Here is a 22,951-nt window from a genome sequence, read left to right on the forward strand (position 1 = left end):
TCTGTTTTGCTTTTCAAGAGGAAGGAAGTTTTGTTTTGCTTCACATACCCTTCTGTTGGTCCTCCTTCATCTGGTAAAGTGCTGGGCTATTGATGACTGTGACCAGTGCTTAGAGGAAGTTTTAAACTACTGAGCAGTTGCTATTTCCAGCTGTTTTGCTGGACAGTTTAGCTTTTTCAAAATCCAAAGAGAAAAGCTTGTGTTCATGTTGGGAAAAGAGCAGCTTCTCCTACGGCTTCTAAATAATACGCTGAGAGCTGCAATTGATTTACAATGAAGGTTTGTAACATACAACAAGGTTTACTGTAAATTGTAGCTGAGTGTAAACAATGCGTTTCAGGCACATCAGAGATGAAGAAGCTGTCCCATCATTATGTATCTAGCAGTTGAGAGAGGTGCAACTAGTGCTCAGGCTTTTCTATAAAAGAGAGTACAAAAGAGTCATTGCTGGTATTTTTTCCTGTGCTCAGGAAGGCATTTTTGCACTTCAATTACAGACTGAGGACTACTAGCTGGGAAAATAATGTAGCTCAAACACAGAGCACAGAGTGGTCCTCATCGTTAGGCCATTGATTTTTTTTTAATGGGTTTGGTGGAACAGCTGCTTTTTGTAATCAGATCTCAGTAAATTGTAATTTGTGACTGGCACACTGAGAATGGATTAGTTTAAACAACTTGATGGTGATGTGATTAATCCCATGAGCTGATTCCTAATACTTTATCATTCCTGCAGGCTTAATTTGGGTTTTTTTTGAGGAGGATATTTTGGAGATTGTGGCCCTTTCTGTGCCTCTTTTTAAAATATTTCCTTGCAGTTAATAGAAAGTGTTATCTGCTCTGGTTAACACCTTGAACACTGGCTCTTTTCTTGGTTATTGTTTCTGTTGTCCCTCCATTCTTACTTCAGTTTCCAGATTGTTCTGAGTCATGGCTGCTGCTTTCATATTTTTCCACTTGTCTCTGAAGATGTGCTGTTTATCAATGGCAGTGTTAATGGTAAGATCTGTAGTACTCAGTTCTGCACAAGGAAGGGAGTTTGATTTGCCCAGTCCAAGAACAGAAGCTTTAGTGAAGATATCTGTCCTGCGGGGTGACTTTGTGTCTTGACTTCAAATGCTTCTGAGATTTTGAACCTCAGTATCCCGATTGCATCCTAAGCCAAGGTGAAACAGCATCTCTGCAGACACCATCTATGGTAGAACCCAAAATGACAATGCAGTGCGTGGATGCCTGGATTTTAGAAAACTAAGGTTCTCTCAAATCTTACCTTGGGACTCTTGCTATTGTTTGTTAGTTTAATGTATGCTACAACTTTTTATTCTTAAAAGAAACACATTTGTTGATGTGAGTTCTGAACAAATTGTATGTGATGGTCATAACTAGGGATGAAAGAGTTATTGTAATTTTCTGGTGACCGATTTTCCCCACTATTTTATGATAAAATATTTTAAGTCTCTTAATATAATGGTTTTGATGACCATGTTAAGTGATTCTATCATTGCTCTACATTTTCTATACATACATATGTGTATATATGTATGTATGTATGTATGTTAGAATACTTGAATTTTAAGGGTGATAGGAGATCATGTTAGAAATAGTAACTGCATATTTCTCTCTCTGTTTCAGTACTATTTACCCATACAAGCACACATCATAAAATAAAATTAAATGATTGTCCCTTGAGTTTAGGATTGGTGGTGCTGGTTTGACTTCTGCTTTCTTTTGCTTACCTGTCCCTTAGTATTAAAATTGACATTCTAGAAAATGGGAAAACAGTGCAACAAAAAGGGATGCTGACATCTGTAGAAATAACTATATGTATGGTCCCCTTTTGTAGCTGGATGTGACCAAGTTTTCTTACGACTTTAGTGAGAGTTTAGTAAAACTAAGTGCAGTCTAGGCTTAAAGGATGATTTTCACTGAGTTGCAGCTTTCTGTTATATTTTAAACATACTCCTCCTCTTGTTTCAGTTTAATAATCTTAGAGCTGTTTTACAGGACTAAGTTGTGGTTTTTTTTTTTAATGAAAAATCAAGAGGGAACTCAAAGCTTACCACCTGCAGGATGAGGTACTACTAGCATTTTAACTCAGTTTTTGGTTTAAACATCTGTTGGAGAAAACTCCTTACCTTCCAAAGTGTGGCAGGTGATATATTTTAAAAGAACTTCAAAAGAGTTGCCATGATATTTGAAGTTTAATTTGACCAACCTTGCTATTCAGCAAAATGTTTCAGAACTGCAGGGGACAACTTACCTTTGTTTTGTTGCTCTTTGAAATGAGAGCTTAAGATGATGATCTAAGATAAGTAATGAAGAATTACATTGTAAAATTAGATCATTAAAAAAGCGCAATAAAACACTGAAAAACCTTTTAAGAGTAGATCATGAATCGCGTTTTACTAGAAGAATTCTCTTTGGGAGGTGTTTTATTGGGGCTGATAATGTGTTTAGACTTCAGAGATGCTGATTTGCTAGTTTTATCATATATCTGAAGTTCAAGAATTCCAATACCTACAACACATTTTAAAAATGAATCATTCCTTCAGTGTGTCTTTCGGCATCTGTATTAGATCTTCTGTGGAAGGGGAAGAGGATCCAGTATTTCAAGAGATATAAAGGATTTTGCATCATGGTCAGTTTTGTTGAGGATCAAACATAATTATTGCCTTGTAAACAAGAGTTTACCCACATCTTCATATAAGTCTGTCTTGTCTAAGTCTGGAACCTTATTTTGATGTGTAGGGAAGGAATTGAAATGATGTAACTTGTCTGAACAGAGCAAGTTGTCAACATCCATCCAGATCCATTCTTACATGACCGATAGTTCTCCCCCGTTCTTTGTTTCACATCCCATTTGTTTCAGAGGGCCTTATTGAGTTTTGTAATATATAAACAGAGCCATTTTGTTAAACAGATGGTTTAAAAATAAGGCTGTCTGAGGAGAAAGACAGAGCAGATGAATGCTTTTCAGCTGTAGGATAAAATTATTGGAAATGTTGGCTTTATTAAAAATCCACTTGCCTCACTACCTTTCTCAGTATTTTAAGGGCAAGCTTCGCCTGCTGCACAGTACCAAGTGTCTTGCTTTCTGCTTGTCTGTCAGTATTTCTTACAAGATGGAGAACTGGCTTCCTCATTAGTCCTTTGGGAGTAATTATAGGTATTGAAAGGCTGAAGTTGGAGTTGAATGAATTCCAGCCTTGCTTGTTTGGTGTTTTGTGGAGACGAGTGGGAATGCTTATAGTGACATGAATGGAATTTTTGCCACACTCGCTACTGTCCAACTCTCCTTGTTCCTTTTGCCATTGAGGGGACAGCTCTGGCATCCTTAACCAATTTTTTTTTTCCTCTAAGGAGGTGGACCACACATCGGAAGTAGTGGATCTCTACAAATAAATAGAAAGAAAGCAAAAATTACTCCCCTTGGTTATGCTGGTGCAAGTGAAGGTGATGTTCCTTCAGAGGCAATTTCTGTAGAGTATGTTCTGAAAAAGGGCTGAGAGACTTATATTATTGTTATGTTATGTTATTGTTCTGACATTTTCCGTCTTTTCTTTGAATCGTTGACACACAGAGGCAAGTAAAAGAGCATTAATAAAGCTCTGATATAATCAGTTTGACGGAAAACAGGCTAATGCAGAATGGGAGAAGATGCCTGGAGAAACAGACTGTATCCCTGTGCAGTGCATAGCATACACAGTTAGCAGTACTAGGTGAGCAACTAACTTGAGTATTTATACAAGTTTGCCCACAAGACTTCCACTAAGCACTTCGGAGAGTCAGAACAGAGGTGCTGTTGAGCAGCACTAATTGCTTTTATTTTGCATCCCATTGTGCAGAGGAGATACCTGGAAAATGAGCTTGTTAATTTTGCCATAGTGCTGTCAAAAGACTTTGACATTTCTAAAGTGGTCACTCAGTAGGCTATAGGGAAAATATTGTGATAACTGTAACTTTCTTCTTTAGCTTTCACTTATTAACTTTATCTTTTATTGAGAAAGCTGATTTTAATTTACAAACTGCAAGCAAGACTCTGAACCTGAAAAAACAACAGATGTCTTGGATTCTAATGATGTATCCTCTGTTAGAAATTGTAGTAAATTCTATTGTATTTAAAAAAAAAAAAAGGGAAACTATAGTGCATATGGCCTACCGATCACATTTTTAAGTAACTAGTTGTCTGTAATGACTCTTCTGATTTACAGATGTTTCAAGAGATGCAGAAATGAGGCATGAATTGGGATGTTGTCAGGAAACAGCAGATAGCACTGTCTCTTGCAGTTTTAACCACATAAGAATGTGTAAACAAGATACTTGGTGCCGAGTTTATTAACCTCCCACTTGATGATTTGCCTTATCCTTTCCATTTCAGTATTAGTTTTGATTTCCTTCAGATATTGAATCAGTATTTTCTCCTCTTCTTTCCTCTGCCTTAATGCCTGCCTCTCAAATGAGATCTGCTTTTGCATTTACAGGCCTATGCAGTACTTTCCCATTAATGTTATATATAAAAATGAGGTGTTTTCTTGACTACCCAATAAAATACACATGATCTTTACACTCTGTAAAAAAGGAAGGCAGCCAATACACCTAAAACCAGTGTATCAAGAAGTTTTTACCACTGTCTTTCACTGTTAGTATTTTTCTGAGCTGCCATTTAGTGGATAGGAGGATAAGGAATTACTGAGCCACAGGAGTATAGCTTCTGCTTTGTGTTTTGTGCCTATAAGCTCCATTCTAACTGCTCTGAGATGTATCACCAGCCTGCCATAACAAGATGTGCATAATAAAGTAAAAATAGAGCACTCATATTTATTTTCCCTGCTCTGTTTCATCTCTGCCTCTAGAACTGTGCAACTCTGTGTCCCCAACCGCACTGACTGCCTGATTGTCTCTTTGCTCTCCCTACTTTGAGACTTCAAGCAGAAAGTACAAGGCCCATACATCTTCTGGGGAAGAGCACGGGAATAAAGAAACCTTTCCCATTTTTACCAGTAATTCCCAGTAGTAGTATACAAAACAGTGTGAAAGATCTCTTTCTGGAAGTTAGTAGAGAAAATTTTCTTCCAAATGTTGCTGAACCTGAACCATGTCCTTAAGAGGATTTTTCAGGGAATGAGGAGGAACTGTGACATAGGTTAAAGTTATATAAAAAAGAACATTTTCACATATTTGGAGCCTAATTTTGAGTAACTGAGGGCGTGTATTTTGTCTCTCAAAGACCAAGTTCTCCAGGTGCCACTCAGTTAAGACTGTGACTTGAATCTTGACTCTATTATATCGCTAGAGGATCCATTAGAAGATAACTCTCTGTGTAGAAATATGTGGATGCAAAAAAAAAAGGAAAAGATATCTTTAGATTTAGTAGATAAACTGATTTTGGTTTCTTTTCCTCCACTAAGAAAGGAGTGGGAGGATAAGAAAATAAAAATGAAGGGGAGAGGGAGAAGAAAAGCCAACACACGTTTTGGTTTTTTTTTTTTTAAATAGATTGATTTTAGAGAAGAAAATATTTTTCTGTTAACAGCATAGTACAGTCCCAAGAATAGTTCAAACAGTTGCATCATTTTAAGTTGATTAAGACAGAGCAGAGCAAAGAGGCTTCTACATTGTCTGGTGAAAACATTGCTGAGTGCCCTGCTAGGACTCTAAGGCTTCCAGTAAGTCAAGGTTGCATATTTACAAGTAAATTTTCATTTTTGGTTGAATCCTTTATCCCGTTGTTTAAAGGAAGGAGAAGTTTGAGTTAGAATTCTGTTTAATCAGTGTTCACCATTGCTCAGAAATTCCCAAGGGAGAGAACCAGGGGAATGTGCTGGATGTGCAAAGTGATGTGCATGGTGTCATAGAATCATAGAATCATAGAATAGTTAGAGTTGGAAGGGACCTTCAACGGTCATTTAGTCCAACCCCCCTGCAAGAAGCAGGGACATCCCTGACTAGATCAGGTTGCTCACAGCCTCATCCAGCCTGGCCTTGAACGATTCCAGGGATGGGGCATCCACCACCTCTCTGGGCAACCTGTTCCAGTGCTCTACAACTCTCATTGTAAAAAAATTTTTTCTCATATCTAATCTAGACCTACCTCCTTCTAATTTAAACCCATTACCCCTTGTTCTATCACAACAGGCCCTACTGAACAGCTTCTCCCCATCTTTCCTGTAGGCCCCCTTGAGGTATTGGAAGACCGCTATCAGGTCTCCCCGGAGCCTCCTCTTCTGCAGGCTGAACAGCCCCAACTCTCTCAGCCTGTCCTCATAGGAGAGGTGCTCCAGCCCTCTTATCATCTTTGTGGCCCTCCTCTGGACCCTTTCCAACTGGTCCATGTCTTTCTTGTGTTGGGGACTCCAGAACTGGACGCAGTACTCCAGGTGGGGTCTCACTAGGGCAGAGTAGAGGGGCAGAATCACCTCCCTCGACCTGCTGGCCACGCTCTCTTGATGCAGCCCAGGATGCGGTTGGCCTTCTGGGCTGCAAGGGCGCATTGCCCACTCATGTTGAACCTCTCGTCTACCAACACTCCCAGGTCTTTCTCCTCAGGGCTGCTCTCGATCCAATCCCCGCTCAGCCTGTATTTGTGCTTGGGATTGCCACGACCCAGATGCAGGACCTTGCACTTGGCCTGGTTGAACTTCATGAGGTTGGCACGGGCCCACCTCTCCAGCCTGTCAAGGTCCCTCTGGATGGCATCCCTCCCTTCCAGCGAGTCGACGGCACCACACAGGTTGGTGTCATTGGCGAACTTGCTGAGGGTGCACTCTATAGCTGAGGGTGTCATGGTGGCAGAACAAAGAGCGTGGGTCCTAACCCTGAGGAAGTGGAGGTGCCATGCACAAAAAAAAAGACAGAAGTAGTCCTGTGTCGTGGCAAGAAGAATTACACGTTTCTGTTAATCTCTTAACAGTTAATTCAAATGGGTCTTTTTAGCTAATCAGATTTTTGGATGAGAGAATAAGAAGGCTTCCTTAGGAGAAGGTTGTAAGCAAGCTATGAAATGTACCCCTGCAGCTGATTTGTCTAAATTATAAAAAAACTCCAAACCTTCAGATACCTGACAAACTCCCCAAAAGTGAATTGTGTGTAATATATTCCTCGTCTTTGTGAAAGTAGTGTTTTCACCATGAAATCTTTTTTTTGGAGAGAACCAAAGTAAGAAAAACAATGAAAAAAATAAAAGAAATCCAAAATAGTCTTAAAATGCAGCTGCATCTGATCTGGAGCCACAAGCAATATTTATATGAACATTTACTGCACAGTGTAAGTAAAGCAAAAATTTGAAATTACCTGAGAGTTTAAATGTGCTTTCAAATTTCCTGATGCTTTCACATTTTTATTCTGTTTCATCTCACCTCCGATAGTGATTGTAAAATACCACAATCATTTTCAAAATGATATGTACTTTTTTACCCTATTACTTTAATGTTATTCTGTTAAAATCCCATTTTAACATTGTTTTTATCTGGGATAATTTAGTATACCCTTCTGTGTGGTCTAATTTTCATTTACAATCACTGTGTATCAATACTGCCTCCAGCACAATGTAATGTGAGAACCAAATTAATTTGTTGTGAAAAAAAAATCAGACCTTGAGGTAGAAAGTTAGAGAATAAGTTAAGATGTGGGATGGGTACCAAATGGGCACCAAATGTATGTGTTTAAGTCAGTTTGAACTTTTATCTTAGACAAAGCTTGATTATCTCACAGATTTACCTGCAGTGCACATTGCTTTTTGCTTTGTTGTATTGTTTCAAGTTCTGTTCCCTTTGAAGGAGGATGAGAACTTTGAAACATGGCACCTTTTCCAGCAGTCTTGTTTATATTTCTGATAGTAGTACCAGTCCTAGAATCAGGATTTCCATATCAAATCTGAGTGTGTCTTAGTTCTTTCTTCCTGTTTGTGCTATTTATTTCCTGCACTTTTTCTAGGAAAATTTTAGGGACTTGCTCTGATGCAGATGTTCTACATCAAACGTCTGTTTCTTCTTATATAATTACAAGTGATCAGAAACAGCGGAATTGTACAAGTGCTTGCAGACAGGACACGCATCCTCCCATCCTGTCCTAGTAAGCAAAATCTTCTGTGCACAATTCAAGTTGTTGGATATTCCTAAAGGCATTTCTAATACAAGTTTCTTGCTTATTGGGCACTTTACTGCAGTTAGTTCTGTATGTATTACTGATTAGGTTGTGAATTAACATCTGAATTGCAAGTGTTTTTTGGTGAATTGTCAAAGATAATGAGTACCAGTACCAGATACTGAGGTTAGCACTGCATTTTAGTAAACACTTCCCAGGATAACGTGCTTAATGTCTCTGCATATTTTTCTGCCTAAGTTCTCCCAACCATTTGAGTGAGAAAACTCCAGATCAACCCGAGCACCAGCTACCCAAACCTCTTGCTCTCTTTTATGTTTTGTGTTTACATGAAATGGGAATCTCAAGCAGACTTGAAATACAGGAGCAGAATCAGATGCAGGTATTCTTTTTCTGCTGCCTGAGGTGAACATATAGAAGGACATCAGTGTGGTGAATGCAGTGGCGAATGCAGAATCATGTACTTCATGCTTTACTTAATGGTTTAACCTTCACCAAAAAGGTGAATTTAATGTGTCACTTCAAGTATTGATTCAGTATAGATTGGAGATACTGGAGGAGGGCAAGGAGGGCTGTGAAAGGAAGTTTGCTGTGGGCATAGGGCAGAGCGATTCTGGGATCTGCTGCCTGCTTTGTCATTTAAGCCTAGTGCACAGGAGGGGATAGTAGACGTTTGTTTTTAATAACAGCTTATGATGAGCTAGGCATTGTAATGAAATTCTTGACAGCGATCCTACATGTACATTAAACTTTTCTCCTTCCTTAATTTTGTAAGAACTGAACACAAGAAAAAAAAAAAAATCTCTTGAGGAGGAGCTTGGAAATTATTATGTGTGTCCTCGCTGGGATGATGCCCAGGACTACAGTGTTTACCTCTGTATCTTTGCTTTGCCTGAAGCATTTGTGATTGCTTCAGCACTTCCAGCAGCCAGGGAGATGGGAGTGTACATGCATGTTGGGTGGCAAAGGGAGGGATAGGCTGCTAGAAGAATGCCAAAGCATCGAATGCTTTCACTGATGATGGCGAAACATTTGGCCTAGGGTAAGAATATTTCAGACAAGTCTTGGAATTTGTCCAGATCACAACCACCATATTCTTGCTATCTCTACAGCCACATATAAAAAAAACCCAAACCTCACAACATTCAACTTTGTGCTGAAGAGAGAGTAGAAGAGCTAAGAAGCTTGCTGGGGGAAGGTGGGAGCATCTATCAGTTTGCGATTTACAGTACCAGATGGACTGTGCTGTGTGTTCTGGCTCTGGTGATGGATATGTTAAGGTTTGTCTTTCTCTCATGCACGCTGAGATGGAATAAGGGAAAGCATCCATCACTGAAGCAGAACAATCTAAGCAAAAAAAAAAAAAAGAGGCAGAATATGAAAGCACTGTAGATTAAGAAAGTCCTATTAATTCTCTCTCTTATTCTTATATCAAGAATGATTCCAATGCATTTGGACTTGGAACCTAAATTGTCTGAAGCTTGTTGATGTGTTGCACCAGCCTTCCCCTCCACCACCCTCCCCCCAAATATTGTTTAAGAACTCTCCCCCCATTTGGAAAAGCAAACTATGAATTCTTTTTTTTTCTTGATACATCATAATTAACATTAACAGACTTACCCAGGATTTAATATGGTCTTCTGTCTTTATAATGTAGTAGATATTATTTCTTTAAATCATTCTGGAGCGTTTAGACTAACAAAGTGGATAAACCAGCTTGTGGAATAAACCGACGTGCGTGAAAACCGGCACAGTTGTTAAACATTGCACCTTGTAATGGCATTTTGTTAGGGTGTTATTACTTCAGCTGCACAATTATGGGAGCCTGCTGCATATTAGCAGATGCTTTCCTCATAACCTCAAGCTATATGCACTGAGTTATTTCCTCTTCAGACTATCATCTTGGGTTCGCCCAGACTACATATAATTTCTTTTTTTTTTTTTTTTTTTGCTCTGTAGCAGGGCATGCTGTAGGCAATAGTGAGTGTAATACTTTCTGCATTGTTAGGCAATGAGCATTATCAGCAGCTGCAATATTCAGAATTAGTCTTCTCGTTATTGTTTGGCATCTGCAGTACCTACGTGAATCTGTTGAGTCCTGTTTCTCCAGAAGGCAGCTGGGCTCTGACTGAGAGAATGCAGCCATAAAGCTTTCCTGAAATTGTCAGGACTTCACTCTTAATTGGAACTGCAGCTTTCACAATGCAGTTCACTGAAATACATAAAAAACTTGTGTTTTATTTAAAGAAATAGGGATATGTTAAAATACATCTTCACTTTTTATAATGGTGAAATAGGGACAGAGCAAAGTTCTCAACACTGCACCACAAATCAGTTGCTGAGCCAGAAATATAATCCAGATCTTATAACCTCAAGATTCATCCTTCGTCCACTAGCAAGCAGATGTCTCTGAATAAAGTATGCTACAGAAAATACACCAGCTGGTATCCTGCAGTTCAGAAAATGTCTTTCAGAATAGGAAATAAAAACTAGGGTTTTCCTGAGTGTTGTGGACTTTTTCTTCTAAAAGGTGTCTATCATCTAAGCTTCATTTGAATTTTTTAAACCTAGATTGAAAAGGTTTACTGGCTTTTGCAAAAGGTCAGTCAAAATGTGATGTATTATTTTATGGTTACATATCTAGAGATACTTTTGCTAAGAATTTCCCTTCTATGATACCCATACTTTTGATTTTACCTTTCTTAGTTTACTTGCCTTCTTTGGAAAATAAAGTAGCATATACTGGTTAATGAAAGAAAGGGAGCAACTATTTGGTTTCATGCAGACTAAATGCATAGATTACAGGGTATTCTGTTTTGCTTGTTTTCCCTAAATTGGCGTAGATATTGAAGAAGTTACATGGTGATCAATGAGATTTAAGATTTACATGCTAGCATCAGTTTTGAGTGCACAACTTAAATTTGAGAATCAGTTAGATAAGATATTAAATTACTTGGCTGAATTCCAGAAGAGGAATCACGTTTTATTCCATAGACAGTTGCTCTTATCAGGGTGGGTGGAGTGATGTCGAGACTATTTTTCTTACAGGTGAGAATTGTTGAAGAGGTAGAAGCAGTACAGTGTTGCATTTTGGGGAAGAAAGGAGATTTCTTAAGAACATTGTTGCATGGTATCCTTCCTGCAAAGTTAATAAAATCTCCATCCCCACTTCCCCGTGCCCGAAAAAAAAAGAAAGAAAATCTAGTATAGCACGTCTAATGAGTTTCATCTTAAGGACATCCCAGAGTACTGGAAACATTAATTTTTATCTGAATCTCAAAGATGTGCACACACATACACGCACACAAATAAATCTTATGTACATCGTTGACTTTCATTGTGAAGTTGATTTCTCTGGTCATGAAACTCTCAGCCTCTTGTGTTTTTAGTACTAACACAACTTGGCACAAAGGTGCTGAAAATTGTTACTCTTGTCAGTATCCTAGAACTAGAAAAGACTGTCTGGATTATCAGTCCAATATGCTTCAGGTTCAGGAAACCATGTAGGAGTTTGGAGATATGTAGACAGCAAATACCAGTGGCAACAGAGCACTTGAAATCTCCTTTAGACTTCAGTCAAAGACCAGAAAAGCACAAGGATAAATGGTGTCACACTCAAGAATAAGTATTTTGAGAAGAAATTTTGCTGTCAAACTCAAGGAGATCAGGTTTGTATCAGAACTGATTTATTTTAAATAAAAATACTCAGTTGTGTAATTTGCAGAAAGTTGGATAAAGGCCACGTTTTCCCTGCTCTTTGAAGTCTTCATGAAAAATATGACTTCAATGCAAGCAAGACCACAATAATTCCTCATTTATTACTGTTTTTCTCTGTTTTTTACCATTTCAAACTTGGTAATTCTGTTCATTCTGTCAGCAGTCTTAATAATGTGTTATACTTTAAAAATGACTATTTTGGGAATCATGGTGGCTTTTGGCAAAAGCTAAGTGCTGCTCTTGGACTATAAATCTGTGGTGGTTAGTCAAAAGGTTACATTTACACTTAAATGTCTTGTCATTTTGACCTAGACGGAGTTCAAGCAAGTAAGTAGGGCAAGTTCAACAGCTTTTAATGAACTGTTGTTAGCCAAATCCCTGCAAAACCAAATAAATATTATGTCATTCTGTTTCATAATTTTCAACCAGAAAACTCCAACTGATTGGTGACTTCACATATTCTGATCTATGCTTCCCTATTGGCAGTACATTTCCTGTCCTGGTACTCCAGTCTCTACATTTATTCTTATTTTGGGCTAGCGAAGAATAAGGTGATACTGCAAATACAGTTAAAACTGCATAATTCATGAATCTAATTTTCTTTGTCAAGACTTTCCCTTCCAGAAAAACTGGAAAAAAAGATACTATGGTCAGTAGTATAGCTATTAATATACAGAATGTGACCAGGGTTCATATTCCTGAGCACTGGCATGTGTTACAGCAAGTGCAATGAGTCTGCTTTACGGGACTCTTCTTTTACTTATTTTCTCTGAAGATGATCTTCGTATGGGCCGTGAGTGTCTTGTATTCTGATTATGTTGGATTTATCATGTCTGTGAAGTAAGCCTGACAAACTCTGGATGAGTCAGATCTATTGCTCATGTGATTTGCGCGTGGGAGCATGTGTATGTGTGTGTGGATACCCGTGGTTCTTCATGACTTGGAGCTTGTGTTCAGCAAGACAAGAACAATGTTAGAGCTTAAGGGGGTCCTGGTACTGCTCCTGTTTTCTCCGGATGTGATTTCTGAGTTGAACCAGAAAACACATCTGTGGAGACCTGGATGTGTCCCAGCCCTGCACGCGGAGGAGTATGGGAGCAGGTGTAGCACCTCATATATTGACCTTCTGCTCTGCAGTGTGTGTCTGCCTGTTTGGGATTTGTTTGCGTGGGCTGGTTCTGTGGTCTCAAAGAGTGACAGCTGGGACACGCTTAAGGACATTGTTGTTTTTTCTTTTGTTCTGCTTTATTCCCTAAGAATTCCTACATTTATTTTCTTTTGGTTTTACTTTACTCAATATTGTGATTTGAAAGGCATGTAAACAAAATGAAGCTTTATAAGAAGGACATCCCTATTTCTTTTTTGTCCCTTATGCCTAGATTCAGCTTAATAATTGCCATCTTTCTGCATCCGTTCTTTAGTCCAGCATATAAGCTCAATTTAATGAGATCTCTTTGCTTATGCGAGGACCTCTTCAGCATGAAAAGAGAGAAATAAGTAGTAATATTAGGGAGCATACATTATAAGGAAAAATGTTAGTTTTTGTAGAAGGAGCACAAGGTTGTGTATAGCAGCTGTTCTAACCATTCATCCTTGATTCATCCCTGGAAGTGGGATATATTTGCATAATGCAGGCGATTGTTGGAGGAAGAGAAGAGGAGGGAGGATATTTGTATCTTTCTTTTTTTTTTTTTTTCCCCTCTCTCGCCTAATTTTGGGTACTTTCAGTTTTGAGACGATCATCAGGCAGATCAGTTATCCTCAGGGCACTTTATGCCCTAATCTGGAAGTCTGGGATGCCAGGCCGAATACACCCCCTGTGGTACAGGTGGAGACAGTTAGAGAGCTCCTCCTCCATCTGGACTGCCACAAGTCCATTGGACCGGACGGGCTCCATCCTAGGGTGCTAAGGGAGTTGGTGGGGGTGATTGCCGAGCCTCTCTCGGCCATCTACCAGCACTCCTGGTTATCTGGGGAGGTCCCGGAGGATTGGAGGCTTGCCGATGTGACTCCCATCTACAAGAAGGGCCATAAGGAGGATCCGGGGAACTACAGGCCTGTCAGCCTGACCTCAGTATCCGGGAAAGTTATGGAGCAAATCATCTTGGGTGAGATCACTCAGCATATGAGTGGCATCCAGGGGATCAGGCCCAGCCAGCACGGGTTCACGAAAGACAGGTCGTGCTTGACCAACCTCATTTCCTTTTACGACTGAGTGACCAGACTGGTGGATGAGGGAAACCTGGACTTCAGCAAAGCCTTTGACACGGTCTCTCACAGTATTCTCCTAGGGAAACTGGCTGCCTGTGGACTGGGTAGGTATACCCTTCTTTGGATAAAGAACTGGCTAGGGAGCCGTGCCCAGCGGGTAGTAGTTAATGGAGTCAAGTCCAGCTGGCAGCCTGTTACAAGTGGTGTCCCCCAGGGGTTGGTTCTTGGGCCCATCTTGTTCAATATCTTTATTGATGACCTAGACGAGGGGATTGAGTGTACCCTCAGTAAGTTTGCAGATGACACCAAGTTGGGTGGTGGTGTTGATCTGCCTGAGGGTAGGGAGGCAGAGGGATCTGGATAGGCTGGATTGCTGGGCTGAGCTGAATGGGATGAGGTTCAACAAGGCCAAGTATCGGGTCCTGCACTTTGGCCACAATAACCCCATGCGGCGCTACAGGCTCGGAGCTGAGTGGCTGGAGGACTGTGAAAAGGAAAGGGACCTGGGGGTGTTGATTGATGCTCAGGTGAACATGAGCCGACAGTGTGCCCAGGTGGCCAAGAGGGCCAATGGCATCCTGGCCTGCATTAGAAATAGTGTGGCCAGCAGGAGCAGGGAGGTAATCATCCCTCTGTATTCGGCGCTGGTGAGGCCGCACCTCGAGTATTGTGTTCAGTTTTGGGCCCCTCACTACAAGAAAGACATTGAAGCCCTGGAACGTGTCCAGAGAAGGGCAACAAAGCTGGTGAGGGATCTGGAGCACAAGTCTTATGAGGAGCGGCTGAGAGAGTTGGGATTGTTTAGTCTGAAGAAGAGGAGGCTCAGGGGAGACCTCATTGCACTCTATAGCTTCCTGAAGGCAGGTTGTGATGAGCAGGGGTTTGGCCTCTTCTCCCAGGCAACAAGCAGGAGCTGAGGAAATGGCCACAAGTTGTACCAGAGGAGGTTTAGATTGGACGTGAGGAAGAACTTTTTCTCCCAAAGAGTGGTCAGGCACTGGAATGGCCTGCCCAGGGAGGTGGTGGAGTCGCCGTCCCTGGCAGTGTTCAAGAGGCGGCTTGATGAGAAGCTACAGGATATGGTTTAGTAGCTGTGGCAGCAATGGCAGTGGGAAGATGGTTGGACTAGATGATCTTATAGGTCCCATCCAACCATGTGATTCTATGATTCTATGATGTCTCCTGCTGCCAAGTAGCAACAAAAGCAAATAATTTTTTTCGATAATATTTTAAGCGGTACGTAAAATTTACTTATTTGTGCTCAGTTCTCCTGTGCATAGATGATGAGAGCACTGAAGTGGGGAAGAGACCCATCTTCCTGGTGCTCTGGACACTTCTAGTTCAGTCCCACCAACATCAGCAGAAGTCACTTGCAGGAGCTTGCCTAACTCAGGTTGTGATCTCTGTGGAGCAAAAGCCAAGGCTGGCTCTTGGATTGGTGTGGAGCAGGTGTGTTCTTATCCCTCTCAGCGTCCTTTTTTGCCTTGTGAGCTGAGCAATAGTTGCCGTTAGGTATTGTATGAAAATCCTGGGAGCCTGGGCAAGCTTCCAGCTGACTGGGTGAGGTGAGGTTGCGGCTGTGGCACGCTGCCTGCCCAGTGCCATGCAGCTACAACAGAAGTGAGAAGTCTCAGCATGCAGATGAGCCACAGTGTCTAGACATACTATGATTATTTCTTTAAATTCAGTGTGTAGACAAATATCTTTCCAAATATACTAGACAGATGTGAGGGTGATGCCCATATCCATATGACACTGAAGGCTGTTAACTGTGTGTGTGCCCTGCTCCACGTCCCCACCAGATTTCACCATACCTCTTGGTTGTACCAATTACTTCAGTACTGTATTCTAACAGCAATGGGAGACAGCACTCCTATCTGTTCATAATTAAATTCAGTGAAGATTCCTGGAAAACCTCTACTGTTGTGACAGGACAAGGGGTAATGGCTTTACAGTAGAGGGAGGTACATTTAGATTAGATATTAGAAAAAAAGTTTTTACAATGAGGCTGGTAGAACAATGGAACAGGTTGCCCAGAGAGGTGGTGGATGCCCCATCCCTGGAAACATTCAAGGCCAGGTTGGACGGGGCTCTGAGCAACCTGATCTAGTCGAAGATGTCCCTGCTCCTTGCATGGGGGTTGGACTAGATGACCTTTGAAGGTCCCTTCCAACCCTAACCATTCTATGATTCTATACAGCTATGTAGATTTTTATCCATTTGGAGAAGGTTTTTTTTCCCCCTCTGTTGTTTTCAGTTAATGTGCTTCTGGGCGAATAAAATATACCATGGCTGAGTTCCCCTCTTGTGTGCCTGTGTTTGTTACTGAGGGTTGGGAAAATCACTGAGAGTAGGGAAAAACAGCTATTTGGAAAGTGAGCTTGTCTCTTGTTTTGCCTGGCCGTTTTTGTGAAAGTTTTTGTGTTAGATTGAAACTAGTCATTAGTTTCAGAAGTCATTTTGAAAGAACAGAGTAGGAGACACAGGCAGGGAGCACAGGAACTGTAGCTTTTTTGCTTTACCGAATGATACTGAACCAAAACAAAAGTAAGCTGACACATGATTATATACTCCCCACACAAAAAAAAAAAAAAAAAAAGTTCATTTTGCAGTCAGTCTTCTGATTTTGGTGGTGTAATTCACGATTTCTCTAAGATAGGATTGGTGTGGGCTGTGTAGGCTGAGTTAGCCTAAGTTCAGCTTAACTAAATGAATACTCGGGCTCATTTCTGGCGTTATCCTACCCACAGCATGTACTGTATCATGCCCAATGAGAGTGCCACCACAGTCATAGGAACAGCAGGGTTGCCATATTAAGAGGTATAAAGGAAGCAAGATATGAATCTTTAGAAATCCAAGTGTTAGGAGTTTGTTTTTGTGTGTGTGTGTTTTGCCTAAATCAACAAGGGAGATTCAGACTCTATTTTCCAGTTTTGTCTAGGTAATTCTTAAGATTAGAATAAAAATAAACTTGCTAAAGCTTTTATTTTGCTAAAATAAAATCTGAGATTATATATATATAAATATGAATTGTGAAATGAGTAGGCAGGCTGAAGCGCGTATAGAAAGTACTAGTCCTGTCAGATTTGTTTAGAAAAATTGAGGTATACAACCTCCTTTGTAACGTTTCAAAGCATAATAATTCAGCTGTTCATTCTGGTGTAGTGAGTGCGTACATAAATCACCAGCACACTGCATCTTAGAGGGTTGCTTGTAGTTGTCTGTAGAACTTACAGCATGGTAACAGTTATAATTAATTACTTGACAGACTGAATGTCTCAGAGTACTTTGTCATCAATGTGCACGGGTGGCAGGTAGTTGCGCTGAGATGTTCAAGTATTCTCTGGTACATAGTATTATAAAAAGTAGAACTTGGTCCTCTTCCAAGATTTAAATTTGTCCTTGCCTTTCTAAAAAGTGGGAGGCAAAGAAAAGGTGATGCAATATCTTCTCAATATAAGCTTCACCTACCAACTGTGAAATTCAAAGTGACCTTCCATCCTTTAGCTTTGGTTGATGCCTATGCCATGAAGAATGCTATCTAAATCTGCTTTTGGAAACTTCTGCAGCAGAGTTTGATATTGCTGAACTTCACGGAGGGGTGTGTATATGTGCATATATAATCTAAATTATTAATTTAGAAGAAAATATGTAAATGGTAAAAATCTGAAGTACTTGGTGATAGGAAGGAGGGGGTTCATGAGAAGTTTTGACACGGTGAACATAAATATGGATCTTTATTGTCTAATGTGGAAAGTTCTTCCTGCTTATATGATGTTTCCTTACTATAAAGCATTTTTATGCAGTACTGCTTATGCTTTCAGCAGATTTCCTGAGACTTTCATAGGTCAGAAAAGCACTGGAAAAAGATCACAAGCACTTCCAGTCATCTACTACAGTCACTTTATATAAGTGAGTAAACAGAGTGGAACAATGACTCCTTTTTGCCTTATGTCTCTGATTAGGTTCAGGGGTGAACTGTTGATCGCTAGTGTATTTGCTCTGTGCCGTAGACATTCTCAGTCAAAGAAATAAATGCTTAAATTGGATAGACTATTATTGGTTTTTACTTCTGAAGTGAAGTATCTTTTTGTTGAGATGCTGAGAGCAGGAAACTGCTGTGTGATTCCTGTCTTGCTGTTTTAGGCAAAGATAATACATGATTGATTAGCAGTAACTTCTTTCCTTCAGCAAAGAAAAAAGGAAGATAATTTTGGGGATATTTATATTGTCTTTGTTGTTCCTACGAAATGAGTGAACGTCTTGAAGTTTTCTTAATGATGCATCTCTTTTACTTGAAAATGTCTTTTGTATTGTTTTGAGACATTAGACAGTAACTGTGTTTTCCTCTTGAACTTCCTCTTTTATGGACAGATGAAAGAATACTAAAGTTTTACCCACTTGAATTTTGTTATGGATTTGCCTGCGGTCAGATTTCAGCCTACATTTTAGGCATGTTTAATTTTAGTGGTGGTTAAGGCACCAAGGGAGATTTTTACAGTGAGGATTTTTCTCAAATTCTTATGTCCCATGGATTTTGGTAATTCTGTGACAAGTACTCCTTTTCTGATTCTCCTCCCAAGCTAACAGTTATTTTAAAGAATGATTTTTTTTCCTACTCCTTTCTGTTTGATTCTTGTTCACACTGCGTAGTTCAGTGCCTTACATTTCTAATTTATTGTCTTGAAAGACAGATGTTTTATGACTGCTATAAATGTCTGACAATTGCTGATGAGCTGTCTCTTCAATACCTGTTATTTCTCTTTTATGTTTCCTTATCTCCTAGGAGCCTTACAAGGTAGACCCAGGACCCCACTGTGCTAGGCTCTGCTGAAACGCTGAACAGAAGCAGTCGATGATTACAGAGGGATGGTGACTAAAAGGTGGGTGAGAGGCTGTATTTTGTTGAGTGGATAGATGGTGATGTCATGGAGAGATTGTAAAATGCTGTCTGGAGAAAGACGGTGAGATGGCTTTGTAGACCATTACGGGTATTCTGCCTTTCTCTCCTCCCTAAGATAAGGAAATGCAAGAAATGGAAATGGGAGGAATGCAAGAAAAACAACTTGCAATTCTACTTTCTTCTCCCCTCTCTTAAATTATACTCAACTTCAAAAAGGGAAACGATAAAAATAAGGTTGTTTGTTTAAAGAAAAACTCAAGGGGCGACTGTAAGAGTAATGTGTTTGTAGGTGGCAGAGACACTATTTCAGGATACTGTTTTGGAGGCTCCATACAAACACTTACCATTAGTCTAAAAAAGACTTAGGAAAAGAAAGCCCGTATAGCTAAATGACAAGGTAGAGGAGACTATAAAAAGCAAGAGGACATTGTAAAAAAACTTTGACTGTGTTCGAAGAAGGAAAATAGGACCAAAAAATCAAACAAAACATAAAATTAATAAATGCTTTTTTCAACCGCACCAGTAGCAAGAAGCCAGTTTAAAAGTCTGTGGAGCCTACGTATAGTGTTATTATGAAATGAACTATCAGAGTTAAAGCCAAGGCAGAAAACGAAATAATTCTTGTGTGTATGTGTTCACCACTGAAAAGCTTGGGGTGGTTCCTGTTTTGGAATCCTTCTTATGAGAGGCTTATGAGATTGCCTTTCTCAAATGGAACCATTTGTAGGAGAGACTGTGGAACAAATTGCATTTTCCCAATTTAACAGGTCCAGATGTAGCTCACCCAAGTTTTTAAGGAATGGAAGACTGAAATAGACCAGCTATAGGCTGTAGCATGCAGCCTCTTGCTTTAAAGCGTTTCAGCAGTTGAGAGCTTGAAGATGTCTAATTTGATATCGTATTTTAGAAAGCATTCATGTGGAATCAGGGAGCCTAGAAGCCAATAAACCTCTTGTTTAAACTGAGTGGATTAATTAAAATGTTAGATTAGCGACTGTTTTAGAAAGGACATTGGAGAAATATGATGGAGATACTGAGGAAGAATTGAATAAAATCATAAGAGCTGTGACGTGTGTGGATGAGAAATGAATGCTCAGTGCCACCTTATTTTTGTATTAGAAGAGACATCAGGTGAAACAGGCAGGGAGCAGTTTCAAAACTAGAAAAAGTTTTTCTTTGCGTAGTGTGTAAGTCAGTTATGGAATTCCTTGCACACATGGGATGCTGTGGGCACTGCATGGGTATAAAGAGCTGCTGAACAAAGTTGGAAAAGGAGGCAGAAAAAAAAAAAGAGGAAGAAAAAAAAATGAGGTGGTAAACAAAGGTACTACCTCTAGGTGAGGGAGTACTGAGGTGCAAACTGTGGAAAGCTGTGTGGTACGTGTTTTGGGGGTAGTGTAAGAGAATATTTCAATATAAATGTTCTGGTTTTCACTGTTCTCTTAGACATCTGCTCTTGGCTGCTCCTGGAGAAAGGGTAGTGGGTCAGGCTCGATATGAGCCAGTTTGGTCATTGAATTTGGGCTAAACATCCAGCCTGTCCCACTGTGGCAGTTCTTACATGCTATTTTATAGATGGTAAGGTTGCAGGGTGCAGTCCCAGATAAGAACACTGTTGATAAAACAATTTTAAAAAATATTAAGCTGTTATATAAGTTGAGGTCTCACACTAAGCTTGGAGACTTTTTCTTCATTGTAAGATAAATGTTTTTAATCTTATTTTGGCATGTGATAAATTACAATTAAATTCATCTTAATATGTTCAGGCTCTCTCATTGAGAGTTCAGTTCTTAGTCCAAAAGTTTCGCTTTTTTTTCTTACTTTGTTCCCTGTAGTCTGTACTGCCTATCAGAGAGCAAGAAATTACCGAAACACCTTTTCTGACTATGTAAGTCTTAGTGACACCTTTTTCGATATAGAGACGGTAGGCTTTGAGGGGAGAGATAAGCAAGATGAAATGGCAAAGCCTTGAGAGAGTGCAAAGAGAATGATAAAAGAGTGCTGAACTTGGAGATACTTGTGTGTTTGCGAATTAGCTTGAGAGGCAAAATGTTGGAGTTATGATAATCAAGGGGGCAAGGCTATAAGTGACAGAGTTGTGTAATGATAGCAGTTGAAATGGCCAAAATGGATAAGGCTACTGGAAAAGAGAGGGCCATGGCAGAAGATTACTGGAAAATAGGTAAATTAAAGTGAAGGAATTGAATAGGAAGAGGTAAGCAAGGATGAGAAACTACTGAAGAAAGTTCTTAAGAATTAACAGGATTTTAGGAGCTTAGAGAGGAGCAGATACTGGGAATGCAAGAAACAGTGTCTTTGGTTTTCAGTCAGTGGTTTATGGACCTGAAATGGATGGATCCATGCAAGTATTAAAGAGTCTTTAAATTTCCTGTACCACTACCTGTACTTCTTCTGGGAAGTTTTCCAAGGGGACTTCAAATCAAAACACATGGGAAGGGAGAACAATGGTTTTTCATTAGACTAGAGAGGGTAGTTGCTCTTGGTAAAAATGAATTTTGTTAAAACAGTAGTAAAAACAAAACTAAATCAGCCAAAATTGAGACTCAAAGGATTTCTAAGTAACATGCAAAGTAGCAAAGACAAAGGTGACATGACTATTTCAAATAGTGACGTCTAGAGTCCTGAGGAAATAATATTTTTATTGCAGTAGGAGGAACTACAAGGGCCTGGTTTTAGATAAATGGAGGGGAATTGCAGAGTAAGAGCAGTTACAAGGGAAAAAGGAAGAGGAATATAACATAGGTCATTACCAATTAAAAGTTTTGCTTAGGTCAACCATTTTCGTACCCACCTAATTCTTTGAGCTTGTCCATGTGTGAAGGAGAGTCCTTCCTCCTGGCCCTTCTAACTTTTCTAGTGTATTCCTTCTGGCCCTGAGTGTGTGGTGGTGAGAGGTTTCCCTTTGTGCCAAACTTGGGGAGCTTTAACAAATGAAGCATGACAATCGAAGGCTCATTAGTAGTAGCTGCTGTTGTTTGTTAAAAGGAATCTGCATTGCTTCAAAGTGGCAATAGCAATTTCAGAGTGGAATGCAGTAGCTTCATTCTCTTTCAGAAACTCTGTGCCTGGTATGTAACATAAGGGAGCTGCAAACAGCTTTGTACTGAAGTGATGAACTGTGCAGGACTTGACTCTGCATATGAGGTGAAGGAGGATCAGAGAAGGATGGATGAGGTCATTGTGTTTAATGGAAAAACCCTTTGTTCCTTGCTACAGAGTACAAAACTCTTCCCATTAAAGCTGGTTGTTGGTTCTCTGAGATTAATGGCAATTAGAGGCAGGGTTTTAACACTTGATGTGAAACTAAGTGGTCTTTCATTTATAATTTTAATATCTTATATTTTTTTTAATTTTTTGTTGGGTTTGTTTTTGTTTTTTTTTGCTTAGAAATCTAGTGAGGAATAAGGTTCAGCTTCCCCTCCACCAGCACAACTATCCTCCCCCAGCTCACACTTCTTGCAATAGAGATGCTGCCATTAAGTATTCCAGATATCTCTCAATTGCCTGAAGTATCATGGTTTGCTTTCTCTTGTCTTGATCATTGAAAATGTCAAAAGAATTTGTAGAAAAGGGCACTATTTTGAGACTTTTTGAATTGTCTCTGTTGATCCAGGTTTGTTGTATTTTTATTTTTTTTTCCACGTGACACAAACTTTTGTACTTGCAGTGTGTGTAATGTGTATAATCTTGTAATGTGTATAGTCTGTTGCTCTGGAAGCCCTTTCTGCAACACCACAGCAAGCAGTTTGAATTATTTTTCACTCAGCTTATGGTTGTGTCTTTGTAAAATACGATGGAATCCACTGGAAAACATGCAAGATTGACAACCCTGGAAATTGAAATCCCTGTTTATCGATGGACTAGATAGTACAGCCTAGATGGAGTAAACTCTTGTTTCTTGGCAGTACAACTCATGATTAACCTGCTGAGATGACCTCTGCTTCAGTTATTTACTGTTTACAGAGCACTGAACGTTTGCAGAGATTTTGCACAGTGAGAGTG

The 22,951-nt window shown here is 39.8% G+C and overlaps 1 protein-coding gene across 4 annotated transcripts in view; it reads left to right on the forward strand.

Annotated features, from left to right (window-relative positions):
- The window catches only part of SEMA5A (semaphorin 5A), a 331,427-nt gene that overhangs the window by 69,070 nt on the left and 239,406 nt on the right, over positions 1-22,951 (forward strand). For all 4 annotated transcript variants that reach the window (XM_086740401.1, XM_086740400.1, XM_086740399.1 and 1 more), the window contains one exon: positions 18,812-18,908. The gene's annotated coding sequence lies outside the window, so the exon portion shown is untranslated. The remainder of the gene's footprint in view (positions 1-18,811; positions 18,909-22,951) is intronic.

The sequence above is a fragment of the Chlamydotis macqueenii genome, chromosome 2, assembly GCF_036417535.1.
Source record: "Chlamydotis macqueenii isolate bChlMac1 chromosome 2, bChlMac1.mat, whole genome shotgun sequence".
NCBI lineage: Eukaryota > Metazoa > Chordata > Aves > Otidiformes > Otididae > Chlamydotis > Chlamydotis macqueenii.